At 37.5% G+C, this 24,419-nt stretch overlaps 1 protein-coding gene across 11 annotated transcripts in view; it reads left to right on the top strand.

Moving 5' to 3' along the window:
• Window positions 1–24,419, top strand: part of Reps2 (RALBP1 associated Eps domain containing 2) — a 210,590-nt gene that overhangs the window by 27,613 nt on the left and 158,558 nt on the right. Inside the window, exon 1 of one of the 11 annotated variants that reach the window (XM_040292052.2) lies at window positions 5,955–6,100. The exons of the other annotated variants lie outside the window; for them this stretch is intronic. The gene's annotated coding sequence lies outside the window, so the exon portion shown is untranslated. Of the gene's footprint in view, window positions 1–5,954; window positions 6,101–24,419 lie in introns of those variants that run through there. 11 annotated transcript variants of the gene reach the window in all.

Here is a 24,419-nt window from a genome sequence, read left to right as displayed (position 1 = left end):
TACTCCGAGCCAAAAGATAGACAAGAAGTTTAATTCTAAGTGTGAAGCGTCTTCAGGAAAAACTTGAAAAAAATTAATTTTGCTTATTTTCCTTTTTATGTATATATAAGTGGTAAATGAAATTCTAAGTCTAAAAGAGCTCCTTTAATAAGCCTAATGAGAGAAATGCTAAGTAGTAGAGTGTGGTGCCATATATTACTTGGCAGTGTTTTCTTAGTGCTTCCTAAAATACTGGAGTTTTAGGTTTGAAATGCTTTTCATCCTTCTCTTTTGAGCTCTGTCTACACCTCAGAGGGATCTGGGTATTTTCCTAAGTCTGCCTTCTTCCTGCACTCACCATATGTCCATTCCTTTTCCAGTCACCATGATATTGTTCTGTTTTTCCTTTCTCTTGTGCTGGTAGGTTTAAGGTGTTTTTCAATAGAAATAAAATAAAAATAAAGAGAGCCCTGCATTATTGTTTCTTGTAGAACTGAGTGGGAGTGGTCAACATTTATGTTCAGTTCAGTGGGAATTCATTCAATCACTCAAGGGATGAGTTTACAGTAATTGACTTATAGAAAAGTTATAAAAATGGCCCAGAGTTCCCTTGTATTCCTCACCCTGTTCCCTTAATGTTAACATTTTATGTAACCATAGCAAATGATCAGGAATTGATTAGCATTGGTACAGTATTATTAACTACACTACAGACTTTATTGGAATTTCATGTTTTTCCCCTGGAGGTCTATTTCCGTTTTAGGATCCTGTCCAGGATCCCATATTGCAGTTAGCTTTTATTTCTCCTTAGTCTCATCCAGTCTGTAACAATTTCTTAATCTTATCTTTCATGACATTTTTGAAGAATATGGACTGGTTATTTTGTACAATGTCCCTCAGTTTGAATTTGTCTGTCTTCTTACAATATGTGCATTTTGGGCAAGAATACTACAAAATGATGATGCATCATTTTCAGTGCATCATATCATGTGGATATATCTTGTTACTGGTGACATTTACCTTGATTCCTTGTTTAAGTTGGTGTCTACAGGGTTTCCCTCCTATAAAGTTATTATCTTTTTCCTTTGCAGTTAAAGTATCTTGAAGTATATGCTTTGGGACTATGCAAATATCTCATTTCTCCCCAATTTTTGTCCATTAATTTTAGCATTCATTGATGAATTACTCCATTATTATTTCATAGAATATTTGTGATAAATATTTGATTAAAGAAAATATAGAGCTGTGTCCTACAAGAAGCAAAGATCAATTGCATTGAAATCCTCTTGTGTGGGTCATGGTGGCACACACCTGAAATCCCTGTGACTTGGGAAGCTTGATGCAGGAGGATCGAAAGTTCAAAGCCAACCTCAACAACTTTGGGAGCACCAGTTTCAGAATAAAATATAAGGGACTGGGGCTGTAGCTCAGTGACAGAGGGCTTGCCTAGCATGTATGAGGCACTGGGTTCTATCCTCAGCACCACATAAAAATAAATAAATAAATAAAGTAAAATAATTAATAAAATAAAATATAAAGAGGGTTTGGGATGTGGCTCAGTGGTTAAGTACCCCTGGGTTCAATCTCAGTACAAAAAAAAATCCTATTATATGGATTAGTATAATACTAGCAACTGTCTCCCCAAATTTCTAGGGGTTAAAGACACAAGACATTTTTCTTTTCAGTATTGGCATATTTCCTATTTCCAGGAAAACACTTTATATGGGTATTTTCATTCTGTGCGGTGATTCAAAGATTCAGGCTAAACTTTTTATTTTGAAGTAATTTTAAACTGACAGAGAAGTTAAAAGAATAGTACAAAGAAAGCCTCTATAACCTCTACCAAGATTTACTATATTGGCCTTATCATTTTCTTTCTCTCTCTGTATATGTATATATGTGTTTTATATTTGTTAGGTTTTTTGTTTTCACTGTGTTGGGGATTGAACATGACAGGTAAGTATTCTTATCACTGATGTACATCCCCAGCCTATTTCATTTTATATTTTGAGACAGAGTCTTACTAAGTTGCTGAAGCTGGCTTTAAACTTGTGATCCTCCTGCCTCAGCCCCCTGAGTAGCTGGGGTGATGGGTGTGCGCCCTTGCACCCATCACCATGTATGTCTAAATTTATATATTGCTATATACTACAACATTTTGAGATTAGGTTGCCATATATCATGCTTTTTTATGCCATAATAATTTAAACTTAACACTTAATATTTTTACTTATTTGTTTAATTCTAACAAACATACAGTTTCAGAATTGCTGACCTGTGTGAGAAACACTTTAAATATATTGTAGCATTATATGCACAGTTGTTTTTGTCTCAAGATTTACAATACCTAGTCAAGATACAATTTTCCAGTTTTCCATTGACGCTTTTGGAAATTGTACCTAAACATACACTTCAAATTGGGAAAATGTAGTATCAATACAATAATTTAGTATGCAGTCTGTATTCCAGTTTCATCAGTTATCCCCCAAGTGTTTCTTTGTTGAAATGTTTTTTCTCCTGATAAAGAATCAAATCCGGGATCAAATTGAATTTATTTGTCATGACTCTTGTCTCCCCTGATCTGGAGTAGTTCTTATAAACCTTTCTTTGTCTTTTCATCACATTGACATTTTGAACAATCACATTTCGTGACACCATTTCATAAAATGTACCAAATTTAGGTTTAGTAAATTTGATATCACTTCTTGTTTACATTAAGATTATGTATGGAGTACTGTATAAATGACATTCTTCTAATGTAATGCATCAGGAGGCATATGATGTTTTATTGCTTCACATTGGTGATTGTAATTTTGATCATTTGGTTGAAGTATTTTTTGTCTGAAGTGTTTTAGATATGATATATCAGAGTAATGAATATTGTGAAACCTCATATAGAAGTGTCTAGATTGAAAAAATTATGATTGAAAAGGTTTTCAAAATTCTTCAGATTGAATATATCTTACAATGAACCCAAACTGTTTTTAACTTTTCTTTTGAGTCATTTTCTATCATTGAAATTTGAATGTATGATTTAACCATTTATGACTATTTTATTTCTTCATGCAGGCACTTATCTTCTTAAATTTTTTATGGTTGTAAAATATAATAAAACCTACCATATTAACCCTCTTTTAAAGTATTTTTTTAGTTGTTGATAAACCTTTATTAAAATTTATTTATATTCAGTACTCAGAATTGAACCCAGTGCCTCACACATGCCAGGCAAGTATGCTACCGCTGAGCCCCAGCCCCAGCCCATTTTAGATAGTGTAGCCTTTTGCCCTGGTTTGGGTGGAGCTGAAGAAATAACTATAGTTTTAAAAAATACTCAATAAAATTGCCCAGGTGGCCCAGTTTGTCCTTTTAAAGTGTGCGAATCAGTGGTATTAAGTACATTCACAATGTTATGCAACCATCACTGCCATCTATTTTTTGGGTTTTTTTCTTATCATCCCAAATAGAAACAGTACCCTCCAAGCCATAACTACATTGCCACTTTTTTCCTAGCCCCTTGCAACCTTATTTTATATGCCACCACAATATTGAAGAATAAACACCAGTTTTTTGTTTTATCTGGTCTGTCATTTGGCTTTGGCTCCCATGTCAGAAGTATGATTAAAAATATTATTTGCCATATAATAAAAAGGTAATTTCTGGATTTTGGCATGAGTTATGATATACTTCAATTTCTGGTATGGAATATAGTTTTATTCTGAAAGTTAACAGAAATAATCATTAGTTTGATAATGATCTCTGGGTATTTTGGAGAAGATAAATACAAAGAGAGGTCAAATTATTCCTCTGGGGTGGCAAATCAAAAATTAAGTCGCCTCTTACATCTACCCATTGGATATAGTCACTCAGATTAGCTGTGCTTTTGTACAGGGCTCGATAGATACAGATACATATCAACTGGAATAAATTTTAGCAATGTTAGAGACCCATGGCTCATAAAGCACTTTCACACTGCAGTCTCTAAATATTCCTATTTTCTGGTCTATAAAGTGAGAATAAAATTAACTTCTCTCTAAAGGGTACTTTGGGACAAGACTGTATAATACTTTGCAGAGTAGAAAGGGCTCCTTAGTTTTAGTAACATTCTTCAGTATTCTTCAAGGGCTCACTATCATTCTTATGACTATTAGGAATATTTATCAGAACTAATTTTTAAGAAAAAAAATTTTGTAGTTGTGTATGGACAGCATGCCTTTATTTTATTTGTTTATTTTTATGTGGTGCTAAGGATTGAACCCAGTGCCTCACACATGCTAGGCAAGCATTCTGCCACTGAGCTACAGCCCCAGCCCTCAGAACTAATTTTAATAGCACCATAGATACACTATAGATAGTGTAGCCTTATGCCCTGATTTGGGTGGAGCTGAAGAAATAACTATAGTTTAAAAAATACTCAATAAAATTTCCCAGGTGACCCACTTAGTCTTTTGCTGTGTTTGGTGTTGGGTGACTCATTTCCTTGACAAATTTGACAAGGCCCTTGGACTGTTAGCAGATTCCTGCTTTTAGGTGGATTATAAAAAAAGAGAGAGAGGGCTGGGGTTGTGTGGCTTAGTGGTAGAGTGTTTGCCTCACATGCATGAGGTACTGGGTTCGATCCTCAGCATCACATATAAATAAATGAATAAAATAAAAGTCCATCAATGACTAAAAAAAATTAAAAAGAGAGAGAGAAACACACACACACACACACACACACACACACATACACACACACAGACAATAGGAGTAGCCTGGGAGTCTCTTGCTTTTGAAAACAGCACATTGATTGCATACCCCTATCAGATAGATTGTATGGCCCTGCCAAACAGCTTGTGTGATTTCTCTGATGTTCATGGGGCCAAGGATTCCCAGAGGAAGGAGGCTTTTTACCTGAAGATTCAGCAGGTCAGTTAGGCTCTTATTCCAGGCTTCCTGCTCTTGGGAGCTCTTAACTTCAATGAGTGCCATTAATGCCTGTAATGCCTTAATGGTTCCTATTACAATGGCCAGAAGTAGGACTCTCCATTTCTCATTGAAACTCACTTCTGCCTGAGGATTAAGGATGGGTGACTGAGGTCCTGAGACAGCTGGAAGGACCCTTGTTCACTTTCTAGTTTTATCTGAAGAATACTCAGGCTGTCTCACTGTTATTTCTCTGGTGGTGTCAAAGGGCATGTGAAATTTGATGGTTGTCTGTTTTGTTTATTTCTGCCTTAAAGCTTATCCCAGAACTTAGTGGTTTACAATAACCATTCTCACAGTTTTGTTGGTGAGGGGTTAGGGAAAGTCTGGGCTGGGCTGGGCTGTTCATTTCTGCTCTACATGGTGTTGGTTGGGTAGCTGGGCCTGCAGGTTCCACTTTCAAGGTGGCTTCTTCACCCTTATTAATGACTCCTCAGTGCATGTGACCAGGATCTCTCATGTGGTATCCCATCCTCCAGTCTTTCCATGTGGGTTAGGCTGCCAATACCGTGGTGGTCCCTGAGTAGTTGCCATTTTTGTAGGGCAGTTATGAAATGAAAGTTTCTATTTCAAATTCAGTTCAATATTGGTAACAAATTTAATATTGGATTGGGATTTTTATCATTTTCTTTTATTGTAATTATGACCCAGTCAGGATAAAAACCCAAAGAAAAGAAAGAGCAATTCATTTTCTTTGCTATTTGTGTGGGTGATGGATTGTCCAAATAGCAGGAGGTTCAACTTTTGGCTTGTTTTGGATTACTGAGCACCATCCTTCAGAAATCATTTCCTAATGTTCTCTTGGCCATCTGGCATGAGCACAGAAGACCTTTTACTCAATAAAAGTAAGCTAATAATAATAACAAGCTGAAACATCTTGATAATAAATATATTTGTACAGCTTTTCAAATCCTAGGTTATTGAAATTCTGTCAGCTTTGGCTGGTTTCCATGCTCCTTCTGTGCCCTTGTGTTTTCTTTTTCCTTTTTTTTTCCCTTGAGCCACTCCTGCTGACTTCAAAAGGATGCTCTGAGCTCTGACAGGAGGATCGGCACTGCTGCGATGCAGAAGTGGTGAGGCTAAGGTTGGATTCAATTACAGTAATCCTCATAAATTTTTGGTAGAAGAGAGGCATGCCAGCCTAACTTCCATTTTACAGGTAAGGAAGAATACGTATAAAAAGATAAAATGGCTTTTCTTAAGGTCAGCATCTGATTCGCTACCTTCCTCACCCTGGTAAGGATTGATAACACAAAACAGATGTTCCTTGGATAACAGAGCTGGATCTTTTTATGATCCTATATTTATTATTTGTAGCACTGAATCTTTAAAATAGGAAAAACAATGTTGATTCTATCTAGAAATCGTGAAGCATTTAAACATGAGGCAAAATTATGAGAAAAGGTTAGAGACCAAGTGGCTCCTATTTTCTAACGCCTTATCTTCTATGGTGTAAGTTAAGGAATAGTTTGTTTTTTAATGCAATGAAAGTCAAATTTCAAGTACTGTTCATATTAGACAAAATACTAAATTAACCAAGTGTTGTAAATGTATCCTAGGTCAGGGCTTTGAGTGCCCAAAAGCAATTCCCTAGAATTATTCTGAATGCTCAGATTAGAGGTTTTCTGATTTACCATATATATTGTATTACCTCACGCTGTGAGATTCTTTATAGGGTGTCAAATATGTGGGAGGATTTAAATGAATTCTCTTAAATACTTTATAGGATAAGATGATCCAATGGGAACTGAATGTTTTCAATTAGGACGTTTCCATGGATACCATTAAACATGCCAAAATTCATAGCCACAAGAGATTTTTTACTTGCTTCAATATTGATTAAGAAATCTGAGAACAGTCTCAAGAAGTGTAAGATGCAGGTGGAGGATAATCAGTCTGAGGGTAGTATAAAATTTGCTTTCTCTCCCATGGTTAAAGGCTAGTCCAGAAAAATTCTAGGAAATCAGCCCAATCTATCAACAGGATTTATGTAAAAAAATCCAGAATGAAAATGAATATGGATTATTTCTTTTACCCCAGGTTTATTTATTTAATGTTATTTATTATTTATGTTAACTAACTTATATTCGCTTTCTTATGTGCTGGGTTTGGCAGCAAGAAAAAACAACCAGTCCTTTGTATTTGTGTCATTTGTGAGGAAAACACACTTAATAGTATTTGTAGATATCTTCAAATTTGCATCCCTCTGGGAAAGATTTACCTCAAATTAATACTTTTTTTTTTTTTAGTACAGGGTTCTTTACCTGGGTTCTCAGATCTCTAAGGATCTATAGAATAGAATTCAAGGGAATCTTGATTTTGGATAGAGAAAAAAAGTATATCTTTGTTTTGATGTTTAGCATTTTTATGTTTAGCACTAATAGGTTCATTAATCTATTAATGAATGCAAATGACTTTGGCTTCAGTAGATCACAGATATTTCCATATTGTATCATAGCTGTTGCAGATATCTTGAAATATTATTTATGCTAATCACCACTTTACATTTTGGCAGTTTTTAGTTACTGCTAGTACTTGATTAGAAATTTTTTTTTAGTTGTAGATGGACACAATACCTTTGCTTTATTTATTTTTATGTGGTGCTGAGGATTGAACCCAGTGCCTCACACATGCTAGGCAGATGCTCTACCACTAAGCTACAACCCTAACCCCTAGTTATTGATTTTTAATGCTATAATAAAACATATATATTGCCAGGCATGGTACCGGGGATTGAACTCAGGGGCACTCAACCACTGAGTCACACCCCCAGCCCTATTTTGTATTTTATTTAGAGATAGGGTCTCACTGAGTTGCTTAGCACCTTGCTTTTGCTGAGGCTGGCTTTGAACTTGTGATCCCCTCCTTCTTCAGCCTCCTGAGCTGCTGGGATTACAGGCGTGTGTCACCGTACCTGGCTTCTTTTGAATTTAGTGTAAGAATTTTACTTCAGGTGGATGTTAAGGAAATTTGAGAAATGGTATTTGAGTGTATTATGTGCTGCATTAAGTAGATCATTGTTAATCCATGGGGAAGAGAGGAAAATTCTGTTCATTTTCTTATGGATTGCAGTAGGGATCAGTAATACTCTCACAGAAGTTTCCCCAGACTGTGTGACGTGCAGATGTGGGGACTTGGCTGTCTCCTGGGAATTGGAACTTTGACACTTTCTTGTGGGACCATTCTCTGGCTTATCCTGGTGGGAACTGACCTGAGATTTAGCAGTGAAACTGGGTCAGTTCATGGCTGGGATCCAGAATGTGGAGAAAACAGGCAAAATGATAGCAGGGTAGTTTAAATGAAACATCCTACCTGGCTTTTTCCTAACATATTATTTTAGAAAATGTGGCAAGTGAATTTGCTGTGATGTGAGAGCATCATTTTCATCTGTTACTTGGTTATAATAGCCTATTTATTGTTGTCTAGGTTTAGTAGCCTTTTAATGTTCTCTAGCAGAATGCTGAATTAACACACAAAAGAGTAGGTAGTTGGTATTTGGTTCTGTGATAGGCATTATCTTGCAAAAATGCCAAACAATTTTTATGAATCTTCAAATTTATTTTCACTCCTCACCATGTTTGTGAATCTGGGTTGTCCATCTTCTTTTGTTTTCAATTATATTTTCTCCTTTTTCCCTGTGGGGAAAGCAGTTCTTGAAAATATGATCAAGCACTGTACCTGACAGCATCGATTATCTTTATCTGAAGGCAAAAATTACATCACACATTTATTGTATAGTGCTCTGGAAAAAAAGACATGACAACAGTAAACAAACATTTTATTTCTATTCTGGCAACTTTTTTGGTAATAATGTTATTTACCATAGAAGTCATATACCACATAAGTCACCTATTTAAAGTGTACAATTTGGGCTGGGGATGTGGCTCAGTGGTAGAGCACTTGCCTAATGTATGGACATGTGTTTTCCACTTTCTTAGTATATGCCCAGAAGCCAGAATGGTGAGATATAATTTGAATTAAATATGGCAGAACCCCTCAAGCACTTTTAGAAACTATTTACTTCCCTAGAACACAGTTTGCAGACAGTGTTCAAAGGCAAGAGTATTGTTTATATATATATAGCTGAGAATCGAATCCAGTGCCTCACACATGCCAGGCAAGTGCACTATGACTGAGCCCCAGCCCCAGCCCCAGAATATTGTTCTTTTTGTATTTGTTGGGGAGTCATGGTTTGAATCTTGGTTTTGTAGGCTGTGGCGTGAGTTTTATTAGTCATATGTTCACAGATGTTCACATCTTTCTTCATATTTAACATATTAATGCCTCTAGATGTTTTAGGGGTTTATAGACTGTATTGTTGCTTAAAAAATTTCACAGTGTTTCTTGCTATTAACTTTGGCCATGGATTTGCTTGGGCTAGTGCTGTAAAAGGAAGTAATATATGCCTTTTTCCAGGCAAAAGCTTTAAGAGATAGCTAGTGGTTTGCCTTGTCTTTTTTCCTTTCTATTATGATGGGTGATGTTCCAGGTACACACAGCTCCATCAACCTGGATATCAGAATGAAAATGCTGTTGGACAGAACCCCAAAGTTTTTGTGGTATAAATAAGGAAGATATCATTTTAAGGCCTTAAAATTTGGTGATTGTTGGATACTTGAGCATGGTCATCCTCAAACAGAGATGATGTAGTGCTACATCCCTGAGACATCTGCAGTGTCTGGAGAGGTTTTTTGATGGTTGCGTTTATGGAGGTATTATTGGTATCTAGTGAGTACAGTGCACAAGACAACCCCAACAACACTAATTGTATGGTCCCAAATGTCATTAGTGTTGAGGCTGAGAAAACCCTGCAATAGTATAACTCAGTTTATCCCGATTAATGTAGGGGTGTTGAGAAGATTAAATGGAATAAATTATATAAAACACCTTAGCATACAGGATGGCCTTTTATTTTATAACCATTTGGCAGAGCCTGGCAGTAGCTTTGAGGTCCCTTTCATCCATGGGAACGAAGGTCTTTTCTAAGTTTTCTAGGATACAACATTCAGTTTAATTGTAGTTGTGTTTATAAATCAAGGGTCATGTTTTTTAAAAAAATGTTTTTTGTTGTAGGTGGATACAATACCTTTATTTTTATTTATTTATTTTTTTGTGGTGTTGAGGATAGAACCCAGTGCTCACACATGCCAGACAAGCACTCCACCACTGAGCCACAACCCTAGCTACTCAAGGATCATTTTTTATCAGAATCACTTACCCCTTAAAAGAGGGAACTAATATTAAGTACTCATTTGGCACCAAGCTGTTTTATATATTATGATTTTAAGCAAATATTATATGAAGTTGCTCTTCCTATACCATTTGGTTTTGATGATGAAATTGAGGCACTATGGCTGAGTTAAATAATTTGACCAAGATCATCAGTTTGTGGGAGGTGGGCCTTGAATCTGAAGCATGGCTGTTTGCTTCCAGAAAATTCTTTTTGCAGCATTGTTTTTACTACCTCTTTGGCATTGGTTTCAACATAAAGAAGTGAGAGCAATACCTGATTTATAATCACATATCATATTAGTTAACTCTTACTGTATAACAGGTTACTCAAAGCTTAGCACTTTCAAATAACAAATAGTTATTTTCTCACATAGTTTCTGAGAACCAGGAGTACAAGAGAAGATAGGCTTTGTTCAGGATCACTCTTGAGGTTGCATTACAGTTGTCATTCAGGCTATAGCAATCTGAAGGTCTGATTGGAGTATTTGCTTCCATGATGGTGTGCTTATATAGTTGTTGGCAAGAAGCTTTAAATTGCTCATGTGGGCCTCTCTTTAGGACTTCTTGAGTGCCTACACCACATGGCAGCTGGTTTCCTCCACAGATCCAAGAGAGATAGCAAAGCAAAACCCACAATGTTTCTTATGATATAATCTCAAGTCATATATCATCACTTCTGCCTTATTCCGTTGGTCACATAGACAACCCTGATACAATATGGAAGAGGACAATACAAGGATATCATGAATATTATAAGGTCAAGATCATTGGGGGTAATTTTAGAGACTGGCTATCAAATGTATAGGATCCTCATTTCCCATACTTGCAAAATTATAAATTACATTTATGTTTTATATTACAAAATTCTAAACATTTACTTTGTACTGTAAAATGATCAAATCATTTACCAGTTGGAATGAATATATAAATTTGCTTTTCTAAATATTTTGCAAATGGGTAAAAAAAAATAATAAAATAATATAATATAAATATAAATAATAAAATAAAATAAAATAATATAAAAACCATAATATAAATACTTCATTTAGGGGAGTAAATATTTTAAAATTTTCAATTGAAACATAATTGTGTATTTATCAGATATAGCATGGTCAGTACATGTGGTCAGGTTAAATGACATAACCATCACCTCAAATATTTATCATTTCCTAATGCTAGGAATATTCAAAATACTCTTTTGAAGCTATTTTGAAACAATTAATTCTTGTTAACTCTGGTTATCCTTCTGTGCTATACAGCATTAGAAGTTATTCCTCCTATTTGTACTCCTATACCTACCAGACATCCTCTCTCCTTTGAAGGATTTTTATTTGACCGTGTTAGATATTAAACCCAGGACCTCAAGCATGCTAGGCAGGTGCACTACCACTGATTATTTCAGGGTGGGGGGCGGTACTGGGAATTTAACCCAGGGGCAATTTACAACTGAGCTACATCCCAACCCTTTATTTTATTTTGAGACAGGGTATCACTAAGAAGAAGGTACCTTGCTAGGGCCTTGGTGAGTTGCTTAGACTGGCCTCAAACTTGCAGTCCTTCTGGCTCAGACTCCTGAGTCTCTGGGATTATGGGCATGTGCCAGTGTGCTACAGTGATTTTTTTTAAATTTATTTTTTAGTTGTAGTTGGACACAATACCTTTGTTTTATTCATTTTAACATGGTGCTGAAGATAGTACCCAGGGCCTTGCACATGCTAGGCAAGTGCTTTACCGCTGAGCCATAACCCCAGCCCCCAGTGATTTGTTAATATTCATTTCTTAGTTGTACACAATACCTTTATTTTGTTTATTTATTTTTATATGGTGCTGAGGATCGAACCCAGGGCCTCACCCGTGCTAGGCGAGTGCTCTACCACTGAGCCACAACCCCAGCCCCGTGATTTTTTTTTATAAGATAGACTAGCCTTCTTCTTTTGCTGAACAATCTTTCTGTACCAAATACTGAATTCTTAATTTTTCATAAATTGCTTCAATTTTCTTATATTTTTATTGTTCATTTGATGTATTTGAATGCCAGCCAAAGCCTAAGATATTTAAGGACTGGGTGGTCTGTATGCAGACTTCTTGTAGAAACCCTTTTTTTATGCTTTTTTTTTTTTTGTGTGTGTGTGTGTGTGTGCACTCATTATAGTTTTACCTGATTGTGAAGTTCATTTTGACGGTTTCATAACATAGTTTGCTCTATTTCAGCCCTAGTAGTACTTTTTTATCTTCCCTCCTCCCTACCCTGATATCCTTCCCCTACTCTGTTGATCTTTGTATTAATTGATCAATCAAATTATTTATTTATTTTTGGTACTGGGGATTGAACCCAGGGTGCTCAACCACTGACTCACATCTTTAGCCCTTTTTATTTAGAGACAGGGTCTCACTAAGTTGCTTAGGGCCTTGCTAAGTTGCTGAGGCTGGCTTTGAACTTGTGATCTTCCTGCCTCAGCCTCCCAAGCTTCTGGGTTTACAGGCATGTGCCACAGCCCTAGCATTAATTTGTTTTTTGAAATTTGGTACATTATAGTTATATATAAAAGTAGAATTCATTTTGATGTATTTATATATGCACATAGCGTGATTTGGTTAGTTTCATTCTGCAATTCCTCCCCTTTCCTGTCCCTTCTCCTATCCCCTTGATCTTGTTTTTTCACTCTAGCATCTCCTTTGATTTTTCTGAGATCCCTGCCTTTTTTGAATTATTAATTTCTCTGTCTGTGTAAGAAAACAATTGATTCTTGACTTTGAGTCTTACTTCGCTTAGCATGACGATCGATCCCCAGTTATATCTACTTACCAGTAAATGACAATTTGATTCGTTTTTATAGCTGAGTATAGCTCCATTATATAAATATATACCTTATTTTGTTTATCTATTCATTTTTTGAAGGACACATAAGTTGGTTCCACAGCGTGGCTGTTGTGAATTGTTTCTATAAGCATTGGTATGTGTGTATCACTTTAGTATGCTGATTTTAGTCCTTTTGGATAAATACCAAGGAGTGAGGTAACATGATCAAATGGTGGGTCCTTGCCTAGTCTTTTATTTCCTAGCCTCTTGAGGAATCTTCATACTGACTTTCCAGAGTGGTTGTACTCATTTACAGTCCCATTGACAATGCATGAATGTACCTTCCTTCCACATCCTCATCAGATTTATTGTTATTTATATTCTTGATGATTGCTAATCTAACTGAAATGAGGTGAAATCTCAGTGTAGTTTTTTAAAAAATTTATTTATTTTTATGTGGTGCTGAGGATTGAACCCAGAGCCTCGCATGTGCTAGGCAAGTGTTCTACAGCCAAGCCACAACCCCAGCCCCTCAATGTAGTTTTTAAAAATATTTATTTATTTATTTTTAGTTGTGGTTGGACACAACACCTTTATTTCACTTATTGTTTTTTTTTTTTTTAATGTGGTGTTGAGGATACAACCCAGGATCTCGGACGTGTGAGGCGAGTGCTCTACCATTGAGCCATAACCCCAGCCCTCAATGTAGTTTTGATTTGCATTTCCCTCACCACTTAGGATGTTGATCATGTTTGTTGGCTATTGGCATTTTTAGAAATGTCTGTTTAGTTCATTTGATGATTTATTTATTGGATTATTATTTTTTGTGTTACATTTTTTTGAATTGTTTATATATTCTGGATATTAATCTCCTGTTGGAGGAGTTGCTCATAAAGGTCTCCTCCCGTGCTGTAGGCTCTCTCTTCATGCTCTTATTTCCTTTGCTATGTAGAAGCTTTTAAATTTGATGGCATCCCACTTATTAATTCTTGGTTTTATTTCTTGAACTTTAAAAGTATTATAAAGGAAGTTGGAGCCTGTACCAATACATTGGAGTGTTGACCCTCGGTTTTCTTCTAGTAGTCTCGCTTTTTCTGGTTTGATTCCGAGATCTTTGATCGACTTTGAGTTGACGCTTGTTCAGGGTAAGCATGGTAGGAGTTCGTGATCAAGCTTCATTCTTCTACATATGGATATCTACTTTTCTCAGCACTGTTTGTTATGAAGGCTTTCTTTTCTCCATTTGTATGTTTTTGGTGTCAATGGTCATATGACTGTTTTTATGTGGATTTGTCTCTGTGTCTTCTGTTATATTCCAATGATCTTCGTGTTTATTTTTATGCCAATGCCATGTTGTTTTTGTTACAATAGCTCTATAGTATAGTTTGAGATCAGGTGTTGTGATGTCTCCAGCCTCATCCTTTGTGCTTAGTATTGCTTTGACTATTTGGGTCTTTTATTCTTCCATATGAATTTTAGGATTTTTTTCTAGTTCTGTGAAAAATGTTATTGGTACTTTGACGGGCACTATATTGAATTTGTGTATGTCACTTTTGGTAGTATGGTCATTTTGACAATATTAATTTTGCCTTTCCAGGAAAATGAGAGGTCTCTCAATCTTTTAAAGTTTTCTTCAATGTTCAGTAGTTTTCATTGTAGAAGCCTTTCACCTCCTTAATTAAATTTATTCCTAAGTTGTATTTTTTGAGATTATTATGAACAGAATAGTTTTCCTGATTTTTTTCTCCACAGATTCATTATTGGAGTCTAGGAAGGCTATTGATTTTTATGTTGATCTTGTATCCTGGTACTTTGAATTTATCAGCTCAAGAAGTCTTCTTGTAGAGTTTTTTTTTATCTTTAGAATGAAGGATCAAGTCATCAGCAAATATGATTTGACTTCTTTTCCTGATTGTATCCCTTTAATTTCCTTCTGTTGCATGATTGCTCTGGCTGGAGTTTCAAGAACTATGTTGGCTAGGAGTGGTGAGTGTGGGCATCCTTTTCTTGTTCCTGATTTTAGAAGGCATTCTTCCAGTTTTTTTTCCTTTCAGTATGATGTTGGCTTTGTGTATGTAATTTATGGCCTTTATAATGTTGAGGTAAGTTCTTCTATACCTCGTAGTGGTGAATTGCATTTATTGATTTTCATATGTTGAATCAACCTTGCATCCCTGGAATGATACACACTTGATCATAGTATACAATCTTCTTAAGCTGTTTTTGAATGTAGATTGCTAATATTAAGTATTTTTTGCATATGTGTTCATCAGGGAGATTGGCCTGTAGTTTTCTTTCTTTGGTGTATATCAGGTTTTGGTATCAAGGTGATACTGGCTTCATAAAATGAATGGGAGTGTCCTCTCCCTTTCAATTTCATGGAATAATTTGAGGAATATTGGAATTTGTTCATCTTTTGTTTTAAGATTTATTTTTTAGTTGTAGTTGGACACAATACCTTTATTTTATTTATTTTTATGTGGTGCTGAGGATCAAACCTAGGGCCTTGCACATACTAGGTGAATGCTCTACCACTGAGTCACAACCCCAGCCCTGCATTTGTTCATCTTTAAAGTTCTGGTAGAACTTGCTGAGAATCTGTCTGGTCCTGGGCTTTTCATTGTTGGAAGGCTTCTAATTGCTGCTTCAATCTCGTTGCTTGATATTGGTCTAATTAGGGTTTCTGTGTCCTTTTGGTTCAATTTGGGTAGGTCTTATGTGTCTGGAAATTCATCAATATCTTGTATAGTTTCCAGTTTATTGGAGTGTAAAGTCTCAAAATTAGTTCCTAATGATCCTCTGGATTTCAGAAGTGTCTCCTTTTTCATCTCTCTCTTTTTTTTTTTTTTTAAATTTGGGTCTTCTGTCTTTTGGTTAGTTTTGCTAAGGGTTTCTTTTCAGAGAAATCAATTCTTTGTGCATAGATCCTTTGTATTTTTTTGTTATTATCAATTTCATTAATTTCAGCTGTGATTTTTTTGGGGAGGTACTGAGGATTGAACTCAGGGGCACCTGACTACTGAGCCACTGAACCACATCCCCAGTCATAGTTTGTATTTTATTTAGAGACAGGGTCTCACTGAGTTGCTTAGTGCCTTGGTTTCACTGAGGCTGGCTTTGAACTTCTGATCTTCCTGCCTCAGCCTCCGGAGCCACTGGGATTTATAGGTGTGTACCACGGGGCTTGGCTCTCAGCTGTGATCTTAATTATTTCCTATCCTCTACTGATTTTGGAATTAGTTTGTTTTGCTTTTGTAGGGCTTTGAGGTATAACATTAGATTATTTATTTGAGGTCTTTCTGTTTTTACTTTTCTAACATAAGAACTCAATGCTATAAACTTTCCTCTTAGAAATGCCTTCATCCTATCCCAGTGATTTTGATATGTCCTGTCTCTATTCTCATTTTTTTATAATGTATTCATTTTACATTTATGTGGTGCTGAGGATCGAACCTAGTGCCTCATGCATGCGAGGCCAGCACTCTATCACTGAGCCACAATCCCAGCCCCCTTATTTGTTTTTTAAGGATTTTTTTTTTTAGTTGTAGATGGGCACATGTGGTGCCGAGGATAGAACCTAGTGCCTCACACGTGCTAGGCAAGTGCTCTACTATTGAGCTACAATCCTAGTCCAAGGATGTTTTGATTTCTCTTTGATTTCTTCTCATTCAAAAGTGTATCATTAATCTCTGTATGTTAAAATGGTTAATTTTTTAATCTTTTTTTTTGGTACTGGGCATTGAACTCGGGGACACTCAACCACTGAGTCACATCCCAGCCCTATTTTGTATTCTATTTAGAGACAGGGTCTCACCGAGTTGCTTAGTGCTTGGCCGTAGCTGAAGCTGGCTTTCAACTCACAATCTTCCTGTCTCAGCCTCCCGAACTGCTAGGTTTATAGGTGTGCACCACTGCACTTGCACATTTTGTTATTGGTTTATAATTTTTTTCATTATGATCTGATACAATGCAAGGGATTATCTCTATTTTTTTGTATTTGCTTTGTATGCTAAAATAAGTTCTGTTTTTTTTATTCAGTAGATGTTTTTAATAATTTTTGAGTTACATTTACACAAGATTTTACAACTCAACTATGTTGGGAGGTTTGACATCAGGCTTAGTTTATAATACTTTAACATAGTCCCCTACCACGTTTGGTTATTAATGTGGGTTGTGTTAACACAGAATGGTATTTCAGAAAATATGTTACTGAAGCTGTATCCTTGATTAGTATAATTTTTCTCACACTTCTTTTTTTATATATTTTTAGTTGTAGATGGACACAATACCTTTATTTATTTATATATATGTGGTGCTGAGGATTGAACCCAGGGCCTCACACATACTAGGAGAGCTCTCCCACTGAGCCACAACCCCAGTCTGCTCACATTTCTTTTTAAAGTCAATACTTGTTTCTAGGGAGCAGTGTGACGGAGCGGGTGTAGATATATTCTATCTGCAACATGGAAGATTGGCAAAGCCGGGTGCAGTGGCACATACCTGTAATCCCAGTGGCTAGGGAGACTGAGGAAGGAGGATGGTAAGTTCAAAGCCAGCCTCAGCAATTTAGGAAGGCTCTAAGCAATTTAGCAATACCCTATCTCAAAATAAAAAATAAAGATGCTATTCAGTTATTAGTCACCCTGGGTTCAGTGCCCAATACCCACCGCCACCCCCCAAAAAATAAATAATAAAAAAGGGGAAATTATACCTTTTCTTTTGTAGTACTGGGGATGAAACTGAGGACTTGCCATGTGCTAGGCAAGTACTCCACCCCTGAGTTACGCTCCATCCCCTGTCCTTTTATTTTGAGACAGGCTCTCACAAAGTTTCCAAGGTTGATTCAAAGTTGCCATCCTCCTCAACCCACTAAGCATCTTCCAGAGGCTTCTCAGGTTTAGAGGGGTCCTGGAGTCTGCATCCTAGAAGGCCCCAGGGCATTTATGATTTTGTGTACCACAAAAGACAGAATCTGAGCTCAGGGTCCAGCCCAGAGCCCAGTAGGACCCAGGGTAGCATGTGGCCCATCTGCACCTCAGGCTTCTGTAGCCACTATGCCTGTCTTACAGGACCTGTGGAATGTGGCGCAGAACCCACATACATTCAGGAATCTCCTGGATCTGATTTATCTGCATTCTCAAGGTCACCTTCCTCAGGCTCACAGTGGAGGCAAAGACTGGGAGCCTTTTGAAGCCATCTAGGGCCTTGCAGGCCTCACTCCCCTGAGAGATTGGAGGCACTGGGGCCCCTAGCCTGGGTTCTTGCTGCTGGATGCTGTCCCCAGGGATTCCCACAGGTCTGGCACTGACTGGAGTTCTTCCTTTGGGAAGAAATCCCAAGGACTGGCACTTGAGCAGCCCATTGCCTTGGGGTCAGGGCTCACAGAAGCCTCCTGGTGCAGGCTCCAGGGCTTCTTACATCTGGAGAGGTAGATGAGGTATTGTTCTTAGCTCCTGTAGGTGAGGTTGAGTTCATTTCACCAGGATGAGGGTAGGCTCAGAGGCTGCTCCCGGCCAGGGGATGGTGCAGGGTGAGGGTGTGGTACTTGATGCCAAACTACTTCTGGGGAGACAAAGGGGACACGGAAAGATGTGAATGGGAGAGGGGGACCTCAGAGATATGAGCAGGACAGGGGACCTTGTGCACCTGCCTGTGCCCTAGGTGGGAAAGTGCATGGGGATGGGAGTTGGGGGCAGGCCTCTGAGGGAGCCCTGGGAAAAGATTTCATGCCTCTAATGCAGAGATTTGGGAGGCTGAAGCAGAAGGATGGCAAGTTCAAGACCACTCTGGGCACTTTAATGAGACCCTGTCTTTAAATAAACAAAGGGCTAAGGATGTTAACTCAGTGGTAGAGCCCTGGGTTTCATCCCCAGCACTGCAAAAAGAGAAACAAAACGGAGATCCCTTGGGCTCTGGAGGTCAAAGGCAAGAAGAGAAGCCTGGAGGGACAGGAACTGGAATCCGGGAATGTAGGAAGGGCTCTGCCTGAGGCTCCTCAGGTTTAGAGGGGCCCTGGAGTCTGCATCCTAGAAGGCCTCGGGGCATTCACGATGTTGTGCACCACAAAAGATAGAATCTGAGCTCGGGGTCCAGCCCAGAGCCACCAGGGTAGCCTGTGGCCACTCTGCACCTCAGGCTTCTGTAGCGGTGGGAGCCTGGGATGTGGCCTGAGCCAGCAAGAACAGGCCTTCCCCTGCTGAGGGCCAAGGACAGGGATGTGTAGAACAGGAGTCCAACCTTCACATGACATTCCTCCAGGCGGAGCCTGGAGGCCAGTACCACCAGGGCACTGTGGGATAGATAGGGGTCCTTCAGGAAGTGTTTATCCAGTTCCTTTTGCTTCTGCTTGCTGAGGATCTCACAGGATTGCAACTCTGGCATGTTGAGTACAGTAAATCACTAGATTCTTGCATCCTGGATCCTATTCTGTTCCCACACAGGTCTAAAATATAGTCTGATTTAGAGAAGGTTCTATTTATAGCGAAAAGAACATGATTTCATTGACGATGGATGAAATATTCTATAGATGTCTGTTAGGTCCATTTGATTAATAGTGTTTTTTAGTTCTGAAGAGTCTTAGGAAGACCTCTCTTGGTGGGAGAGTTGTGTTGAAGTTACTCACTGTTATTGTATTGTGTTCTTTATATTGAGTAGGATTTGTTTTATGTACATAGATGTGCTGACATTTGTGGCATAAATATATACAATTATTATATAACTTTTTGTTGAATGAGTCTCAACCCATATGAAGTGACCAACTTTGTCTCTTCTAAATAATTTTTACTTCAAGTCTACTTTTTTTGAGAGTATCTATTCCTGTTGCTTTCAATCTTCATTTTTCCAGCCTTTTACCATTAGCCTGGGGAGGTGAGTGGATGTCTTTGCCTTTGAGTCTGTTATAAACAACAAATGGTTGTTTCAATTTTTTCTTTTCTTTTCTTTTCTTTTTGATACCAGGAATTGAAACCAAGGGCATTTAACCACTAAGCCACATCCCCAGCCCTTTTTATTTTTATTTTGAGACAGAGTCTCACTAAGTTTCTGAGGCTGTCCTTGAACTTCCTATCCTGCCTACCCTCCAGAGCTGCTGGGATTATAGGCCTGTGCCACCATCTCCGACTGTTTATTTTTCTTTTAATCTACTCTGCTAATCTATGTCTTTCCATTGAAGCATTTAGACCATTTATGTTCAGTGTTATTATAGAGAGATGGTTTTATTTCATGCCATTTTGATTTACTTCTAATGTTTATTTCAGACCCAATTCCCCTTTTATTCACTATTCTTCTAGTGAGATCCATATGTGGGTTCTGATTTTTATTTTTCATTTCTGCTGTTTGTAATATTTTGTAAGTATGTTTTGTAGTTCTGGTTTGGGCTTATGAACTCATTTAGTGTCTTTTAGCATGTTTAAGTTTTTATTTCATCTTTAATTCTGAGGGATAGCTTTGCTGATTGTAGCAATCTTGGTTGACACCTGTTATCTTTCCAGGCTTGGTGAAATTATTCCAAGCCATTGTAGTTTTTAGAATCCAGGCTCAGAGATCATAGAAAGTCTAATTCTTTGACTTCTAAATATGACCTGCCCTTTTTCTCTTGCAGCTTTTAAAATTCTATCCTTGTTCTGTATTTTTAAACATTTTAATTATACAGTGTGTGTTAAAGAGGATTGTTGGGGGGTGCAGAGTAACTGGGAATTTAATCTAATTACATCCCCTGTCCTTTTTAGTTTTTCTTTTGAAACAGAGTATCAGTAAGTTGCTTAGGGCTTCACTAAATTGCTGAGGCTGGCCTCGAACTTGTGATCCTTCTGCTTCAGCCTCCTGAGTTGCTGGGATTACAAGTGTGCACCATGATGCCTGACATGAATTTCCACCTTGGATTGCACCTAGGGACACTTTACTACTAAGCTATATCCCCAACCCTTTTTAGACAGGGTCTCACTAAGTTTCCATGACTGGCCTTGAACTTGGAATCCTCTTGCCTCAGCCTCTTTAATAAAACAATTTTTTAATAGTTGTAGATGAACAGCATGCCTTTATTTGTTTTAATTTTTTATATGCTGCTAAGGATAGAACCAAGTGCCTCACACATGCTAGGCAAGCGTTCTGTCACTGAGCTACAGCCCTAGTCCCTTGCCTCAGCCTCTTGGGTAGCTAGGGTTACAGGTATGTGCCCAGTTAGCTTTTCCTTTTTATATTAAGCTCTTGCTGAGAGGCAATCCCTTGCAATTAATGTATGGTGTTTATCAGTTGGATTTTGGGAAGGGGCTTTGTTTAAACATATCAGAACTAAGTTTTTTTCCTGTCTATCTTGGAGAGGATGTTAACTGGTCCTCTTCTTGAAGAAGTTCAACTATAATTTTGTTTATTACATTTGGTTTTGAACTTTGAGGCATAAAAGTGTCCTGATGGGCTACAGAAGTATATGGATTTACTGTGTGTAATCATGCAACCATGAAATCAAAAATGTTTCCACCTCAGGAATCAACCTATCACTTTTAACCACTGTTGATTGCATTGGCTTAGAGCTTTTTCCTCCCTTCATGTATTTTCCTTTTTTCTTTCCAAATTGTGTTTAGTTGGATGTGACCAATTCTACATGGAGGCTGGCTGGCTCACTCACATTCTTGACTCCTCTTGTCCCAGTGTCATGCTTCATTTACACAGTGATAGCTTTTCTTTATCTGTTGACTTGATGACATATGCATCATATTTTTTTCTTTGACATAAGAAAGATTGAAAATAAATCCATGATTTGAAGAAAATTTGTAAAAAGTTAAAAACTGTCAAAGAGGCAGCTTTAATTTTCACTGTAGCTAGGACAAATAGGCCCCTGATGGGAAGACTTGCTTTCTCATTTCACACTGCCCAGTGTAGGTGCCTGGGACAATCAAGGTCAAGCTGGTCACCAGTATTTCTTTTGGTCTTAAGTATAAAAGGGCATAGGGTTTTTTTCTTACCATAATTAATAGATGTTATGATAAAAAGGAGGTGTAGTAGCATAGTTGTCTATGTGGGTGTTGGAAAGGGTGAAGTTTTCCCCTTATTTGAAAGTTAGAAAGTTGGAGGTGGGTTTTTTTAATAATTTTAAGTTATTCATTATTTATTTTAAGAAAAATTTTTGGTTATTATAAGTGAATGATCAATGGTATTTTCTGATCTTGAGGATTTGTGGACAATTTTTGTTTTTTCTTTCTCTCTCTCTGATGTTGGGGGATTGAACTCAGGGCTTTGTACCTGCTAGGCAAGTGCTCTACCACTGAGCTATATCCCCGGCCCTGGTGGGCAATCTTTTTGAAATGATCCAGAATGAGAATAAAAATTATTATGAAAATCAATTTGAAAGACTATGCTGTGTTCTATCACAGGAATCTTAATACAATTTATATGTTGAGTTTTTACCTTAGGGACTTGCATTCTTAAGAGCTGACTTTTATTTTGAACTTTCTAATGTGTGTCAGCTTATGTCAGCTCATGAGCATGTTTTCATCTGTGCATCATGTTATATTGGGACTTGGATGGAATGTAAATCTTTTATTGGCCTAAATCTGAGTCTAATCCTCTCCATGGTTTTGGTAGAAAATCAATTTCCTCTGCTCTGTCAAGATTTTTCAGGTCAGTGCTCTTTGGAAGTTTCCCAATTCTCTTAGATTAAAATAGATTTTGTTTCTGTGCTACGTACTGGTATCAGTTAGTAGGACACTGAGATCTAGAGACTGAGAAAATGGAGGTCGATGAGATGTGTATGCATTCTTCTATATCAGTCAATTTGTGAACACATTGCATGTTTGAGGAGCAGAGGGCTGTGTTTGCTTTCAAAGGCATCATTTTGGGAAGAATTGTTAGGAATACACAAGTTGAGACTGTGCACTTAACTTTAATTAGTTCTGCTTGATGACCTGCTCACTGACTCACTAAAAGTGATCTCCTCATTAGAAATGAATGGGAAGCAGAACTTTGTGTCCCAGTCAGTCCATTTCACTAGCATGGGCCATTGGAAGTTAGGTGATCAACTTGAACTTTCTTAATTTTAGTATTGAATGTTGTACATCCCAGGAACCCCTCTCATTCCTAGGAAATCCAGGATGGATAGTCACCCTAGCAGTGAAAAGAAAGGAGATGGATGATTTGGAACTGGCAATTACCTTTATAGATTTTTTTTTTTTTGGTACCGGGGATTGAACTCAGGGGCACTCAACCACTGAGCCCCATCCCCAGCCCTATTTTGTATTTTTATTTAGAGACAGGGTCTCACTGAGTTGCTTAGTGCCTCACAGTTGTGAGGCTGGCTTTGAACTCACAATCCTGCCTCAGCCTCCTGAGCTGCTGGGATGACAGGCATGTGCCACCATGCCCCGTTTTTATAGATGTTTTATGGAGGGAGTTAATGTAGACATGTGGCCCCTTCCTGCCCAGTGAAGCTATTGGGTTAATGATCATACTTTGATATAATAAAAAAAAACAATGGAAATAGAAGGGATAGATCTTTTTCTGTCTTCTGAACCTAAAGGATACATTTAGGGGATGTTTTGGTTAAAATTGTTTTTAATTAATTAAATTAATTTTTTTTGCAATACTGGGGATAGAACTCAGGGATACTCTATCACTGAGCTACATCCCCAGTCTTGTTTATTTTTAAATTTTGAGTCAGGTTTTTACTACGTTGCCCAGACTGGCTTTGAACTTGCAATCCCTCTGCCTCAACCTCCCAAGTCACTGGCGTTGTGGGAGTATGTCACTGTACCCAGCTAAAAGGTTATTTCCATTAATGTTTATTTTTATTTTTCTCCTGAATGATGCAAGGACCTTTGACTCCACTTATCCTTGCTTACAATTTCTGTTGTTTTTGCCATATATTTTAGTACTATATATTAAGTTTCACAACTCATATTATTTTATGCAGGTATTTTTTATTTAGGTCAGAGTTCAGCAAACTTTTTTTTTATAAAGGCCAGATGATAAATGAATTATATTAGTCTCTGTAATCCATATTGTCTCTGTCATAGATGCTCAGGTTTACTGCTATAGTGATAAGTGGCCATAGACAATATGTAAATGATTATATTTGCCTGTATTTGCACAAACAGGCAATAACCTAGATTTGGTCTACAGGCCAACTCCCAATTTAGATTTATAGACAGAGTTATTATTTTATTGTCCCTTCATTTTTTTCTACATCCTTGAGTTTGTATGTGGAATCATTTTTGGTTGTGGTGCTAGGGAATTAACTAGGAATTAGTACCCTAGCCCTGGGATCATTTTTAAGGCAAGGATGTCTGTTCCTATCCTTGTTTTTCAACACTGTTTTGGTAATTATAGCTAGTATAATAAGGCAAGAAGAAGAAATAAAAGGCACACAAATCATAAGGGACCCCCCCCCAAGAATTATAAACTATTCCTATTTGTAGATGGCGTGATTGTCTGTATAGAAAATACTAAGGAATCT

Source organism: Ictidomys tridecemlineatus, chromosome X (genome assembly GCF_052094955.1).
Source record: "Ictidomys tridecemlineatus isolate mIctTri1 chromosome X, mIctTri1.hap1, whole genome shotgun sequence".
In the NCBI taxonomy this organism is placed as follows: domain Eukaryota; kingdom Metazoa; phylum Chordata; class Mammalia; order Rodentia; family Sciuridae; genus Ictidomys; species Ictidomys tridecemlineatus.
The sequence above is the reverse complement of the archived record's forward strand: the minus strand, read 5'-3'. Positions and strand labels throughout refer to the sequence as shown.